At 35.3% G+C, this 5,208-nt stretch overlaps 1 non-coding gene across 1 annotated transcript; it reads right to left on the reverse strand.

Moving 5' to 3' along the window:
* Positions 1–2,645: 2,645 nt before the first annotated feature.
* LOC121211826 (small nucleolar RNA R71) lies at positions 2,646–2,751 on the reverse strand. The gene has a single exon (XR_005907044.1). It is a non-coding gene; the product is annotated as a small nucleolar RNA R71 (small nucleolar RNA).
* Between the last annotated feature and the right edge of the window lie 2,457 nt (positions 2,752–5,208).

Raw genomic sequence — 5,208 nt, forward strand, 5'->3', positions numbered from 1 at the left:
GCACTCAATTTAGCAAAAAGGACTAAATTGTAAAAATTACAAAAGTTGAGTTCTACATGCTAGAGGTGTCTAATAGTTATGAAATTTTAAATTGAAGGTCCTTAGATTGTAATTATACCATTTTTTAAGTTATTTGATAAAAAGGGACATGAAGTCAGAGAAATTTTATGTTTTAAGTTAGGGCATTTTGGTCATTTGGCTAATAAATAAATTAAAAATCAAATTAAAAGCCAATTTTTGTCCATCTTCTTCTCATGGCTAAATTTCTCAAGGGGGAACCATAGCTAGGGTTTTTTCATCTTCCAAGCTCGATTGTAACTCTGTTCTAGCCCTGTTTTAATGATTTTTATGTTTTTAAGATTCTTGTAACCTAATCTAGCTATTTCAAGGACTAATTTGAATGAAAATAAAAGTCTAAAATTTTACCCATGAAGAATATTTGTGCATTTGGTGCCTAATGGTAGGAAATGTATGTTAGATGTAAGATAAACAACTTTTGCTAGGTGATTTTTGATGAAAATGTAAAAAAGGACCTATTTGTAAAAAGTCACAAAATGTGTAGTAAAAGTGTGATTGAATGAAAAATGTGGGCTGTTATAAGCATGTGGTAAACCATAAATTATACATATTTTTACCCCATGGTTAATGCATTTTATGGATGATTTCTCATTAGAATTGGTGAATTCGATGCTCCTAATGCTTTAATTTCATGTTTTATACTTAGAAGAGCATAAGAGGGCGAAAGGAACAAGAAACGGGCCAAAAATAGAGAAAATGGGCCAAAGTACGAAATAAACACGGCCTGGACCTCCTCACACGGGCAGACCACACAGCCGTGTCAATTTGGCAGGCTCGAGCACGGCCTGAAGTAATCGAACACGAGCGTGTCCCTGTCGAGCCCAAGTTGAGTCCAATTTGGAAAAGACTAATTTTGATGGCTTCTAGGCATTCCAAAGCCTATAAATACACCCTAGAGGAGGAAGAAAAGGGAGACGGAGAAGGGGAAGTAAGGAATTACTCCAAGGAAGCCGATTGATCCATCTCAAAAGCCGGATTCATCATCAAGACTGAAGATCTCTCCTTAATTTCCCTTCAGGAGTTTTGGGTTTTCTTTATGTTTTGTATTCTTTATTCTTCTTAGATGTTTTCTTATTTAGTTATGAACTAAAACCCCTAAACACCTAAGGGGAATGAAACCTAAGACGAAACTCGTTATTATTTTCTGAATCGTATGATAAATATTTAACTTGTTCTTATTTATGTGTTCTTAATTCTTGTTTTGATATCCCAGGATACTGATTCAAGACATGCGCTTATTTAGAGGAAGAATAGACCCTGTCTAAGAGTACATTTTTCATAATTAAGTGGAGTTGATTGCATGCCTAGACATAGGGTGACAAGATTTTGCCGAATTAGGGTGAAACCTAATAAGGGGATCCATAGATCGAGGTAATGCAACCCTAGAGTGTTAATTAGAGAAAAGTCTCGGTTAATCAATATAGGGATTAGACGTTATTAGTCTTGAATAGGGATAATGACATAACTTAGGGATCTCTACGGAACAAGTTGAATGAATAAATCGTCCGATTCGGAGCCAGAATAACAAGTAAAGTCTAGGTGGATTTTTCCTTAGGTATTGTCTTAAGTCAATCGATTTTTCCCAAAAGCAATTCCCCAATTCTTTTCTCTGTGCGTTCTTAGTTTAGATAATTAGTTAATTAAAACAAAAACGCTTTATTCTTAGACTAGATAATAAAAAGACAGTCATTACTAGTACTTTTAGTTCCTTTGGGTTCAACAATCCGGTCTTTGCTAAAACTATACTACTGTTCGATAGGTACACATGCCTACATCACGATAATAGTTAGTTCAAGAACGAGTAATTATAAATATTTAAAACCTATCACGAAATCACGGGATCAAGTTTTTGGCGCCGTTGCCAGGGAACTAAGATATTAGGAACGTTCAAATTTTATTACTTTAGCCATTTATTTTTCTTGCAATTTAATTTAATTTAATTTAATTATTATTTATTAACCTACTCTCTCTTTCTCTTGGCAGGTTTTTATAGTTTATGACTAGAAGAACCCCGTTGGGACCATTACTTTTTGACGAAGAAATCGATCCTACAGTTTGTAGAAACCAAAGAGAAATAAGGTGCAACTTAAGATACACGAAGAACGAGCAAGAAGACGATACTCAACCCCCAACTGAAGAGATAGCTGAAAACAAAGGCAATCAGCTACCTCCTGCAATTGTGGTTAATCAAACTGCTCTACGCACTATGTATGATTATGTTAAACCTTCTTTAACAGGAGCTGAATCAAGAATAGTTAGACCTACTGTAGCTGCAAATACTTTTGAATTAAAACCTAACACTATTCAAATGATACAACAATTTGTTCAGTTTGATGGTTTACAGGATAAGGATCCCAACGCTCATTTAGCCAACTTCTTACAACTATACGATACATTTAAAATTAATGGCATTTCTGATGATGCCATACATCTTCGGTTGTTTCCCTTTTCATTGAGGAACAAAGCTAAACATTGGTTGAACTCGTTGCCACGAGGGTCAATTACTACTTGGGAACAAATGATCGAAAAAGTTTTACTAAAATATTTTCCTTTGGCTAAAACGGCTAAATTACATAATGATATCTCTTCTTTTGTGCAGATGGATTTAGAAACACTTTAATATGCATGGGAGAGATACAAGGACCTTTTGAGGGAATGCCCTCACCATGGGTTACCGCTTTGGCTCCAAGTTCAAACATTCCACAATGGTCTGAATCCTTCGACTCGGTAAATGGTTGACGCAGCTGCTGGCGGAACCATCATTAATAAAACACCTGAAGATGCCTATGAGTTTATTAAGGAGATGTCACTAAATAACTATCAGTAGCAAGTCATGAAGACAAAGCCAAGGAAAACAGCCGATGTTTATAATGTCGATTCGATCACCATGCTGTCAAATCATGTGACAGCCCTAAATTGACCCTAGTCGGAAAGTGGTTTTGGGACCACAAAACTGAGTCTTATAAATAATTAAAGGTTATATTCTGTGTTTATGATGTGCGTAAATGCTTGTGTGATAGTTCCATACTTTAATTTGGTCAGTGTCTGTGAAATTTATTAGTAGGGATTTATGTGAGACAATTTAGAAATAAGCTAGGCAAGTGTTAAAGTGGCCTATTAATATATGTGGGAAAGTGCTTGTCCTTGCATGTCAAATTAGCCAAATTAAAGCATAGTGGCCGGCCATGCTATGGGTGGAAACATGTCACAAACATGTTATGTTAGTGATGTATGTTAGGAAAAATAAAATAAGGAGCATGGTAATAAAATAATGAAAGGGAATATGATGAAAATAAAGAAAAGAAAAAGTGTCCATCCTTTTTCATTTCTTTGGCCGAAAGTTCTAAGGAAGAAGGAAGGAGCTCTTGCTTCATGTTCGGCTTGGAAGAGGATTAGGAAGAGGTTCGGCCATACTTGTATCTAGGTTAAGGTAAGTTTGATGTTGTGCCATGAGATTCATGCATGTTTTTAGTTGTTAGCTTGAGTTCTAACTAGCCCATGGTTTAAATCTTTGCTATGTGAGGGAGATGATACTCGGCCATGGGTGTTGTCTTCTTGGTGGATGTTTGATGTTGTGTTGGTGAGGTATGAAGATGATAGAGTGTGTGTGAGAATTTGAAAAAGGTAGGTCTTAGCAACTTCATGAAGCAATCGGCCATGGTATATCCATAAGTATGATTTATGCTTGTTATGTTACTCATGGTTAAAATGATTCGGCTATGCTTCATGTAAAAATAAAATATACATGTGAATTCGGATATATGTTTATATTTGGTTAATGATTTATCCTTGTGAAGTATAAATTTGTAACATGATTTGAGTTTGAAGTTATTATAATGTATTTGTGCATTCGGGTATATGATGAAAATATACGAAATGGTTATAATCGACCTTATGATTCGGCTCTTGCACATATATATATATATGTTTGCACATGATGTATTGGTATGCCATTTATGTGTGGTATTAAGTATATGATTGGCCTCAACATATACATGCATACTCGGCCACATGAGAAGATTAGTGTTGCATGTATTCGGTTAGAGGTAAGCATATTGATGCCTTTATCTTGGTTTAGACAATCGGCTAAAAGGGAGTGTGGGTTAATATGTTGAGTTGATGCATGATTTCACATGTATGTGACTTTAATGTTTAATGTATATATATGGGCTAAGTACCTTGAGTTCCTCTTTTCGATGCTCAAATGATTAAATCAATTTATTTGTTAAATTAAGCTCAAGAGCAAAGGGGAACTAAATCCTATAAAGGGAAGGAAAAAGTGGTCGAATAGAAATCGAAATCGTTCGACAACATCCGAGGTAAGTTTTCGAGTAACGAGACTTAGTTACCGATTTGATTAAGTCATGATGTATGAGCATAACAAATATGCGGTGATATGACGATTCTACTTGAATCATATGTTGAGTTAATTAGTCTATACGTATGACGGGTAGCCGTATGTGCATAGAGATAGTGTCATAAAGCAAATTAAACCATGCTGTTTGTATGTGGCTAGTGAGCCGAAAATGGGATTGCTTAATATGTGACGTGTGTTTGGACTCCAATTATGAAAATGAAATATAGATGTGTCATGATTTATTGATATGTGTATGAATATTTGGATGATAACCGGGCTAAGTCCCGAAGGCATCTGCGCTAGTGACTAGTCCCGGGCAAGTCCCGAAGGCATTTGTGCGAGTTACTAAATCCGGGCTAAGTCCCGAAGTGTGACATCCCTAAAGTGACCCTAGTCGAAAAGTGGTTTCGGGACCACAAAACCGAGTCATAAAAATAATTAACCGTCATATTCTATGTTTATTTTATGTGAATATGAATGTGTGAAAGTTTCATGCATTAATTTTGTGATTAGTATGTGAAATTTTGAAGAAGGGACTTAGGTGAGACTTTTGTGAAATAGGATAGGTAATTATAAAAGGATCTAATTGTGCATGAGGTTAAAAAAAATGTACTTGCATGTCAATTAGTCAAAATTTTTGTTAGTGGCCGGCCATGTTATGGACTTATGTATAAACTAATTGCTTTTGCTAATAATTAATATTACAAAAATGAAATAAAGAATAAAGATTAATAAAATATTGGGTGAGTGGGAGGAGAAACCAAAGTTGGTTC

This window comes from Gossypium hirsutum, chromosome A12, assembly GCF_007990345.1.
Source record: "Gossypium hirsutum isolate 1008001.06 chromosome A12, Gossypium_hirsutum_v2.1, whole genome shotgun sequence".
Classification (NCBI taxonomy): Eukaryota; Viridiplantae; Streptophyta; class Magnoliopsida; order Malvales; family Malvaceae; genus Gossypium; species Gossypium hirsutum.